This window comes from Limulus polyphemus, unplaced genomic scaffold, assembly GCF_000517525.1.
Source record: "Limulus polyphemus unplaced genomic scaffold, Limulus_polyphemus-2.1.2 Scaffold2629, whole genome shotgun sequence".
NCBI lineage: Eukaryota > Metazoa > Arthropoda > Merostomata > Xiphosura > Limulidae > Limulus > Limulus polyphemus.
This window is the reverse complement of record NW_013668239.1, coordinates 47,574-47,836: the sequence shown is the minus strand read 5'-3', so window position 1 is coordinate 47,836 and position 263 is coordinate 47,574.

Sequence of the window (263 nt, the reverse complement as noted above, 5' to 3'; positions counted from 1 at the left end):
CTTGGCGGCTTATATACAAGAATACTGTACATCTAGTAAACACTCGAGCATTCAAGAACCTTCGAGAATATCATGACGTGTTACTAGCGTCACGTGACTTCCGCTGTCATAACAATATGATATGTAACACTACATAAATTACTCCTACATTTCATAGTTCCTCCAAAGCAGTAATTTCAAGCCTCCTTTCAATAGAAGAAGAAAAAACTTATAAATGGGGAAGACAGTTGGAAAATATATTAAAACTCATTTTAGAACACGAT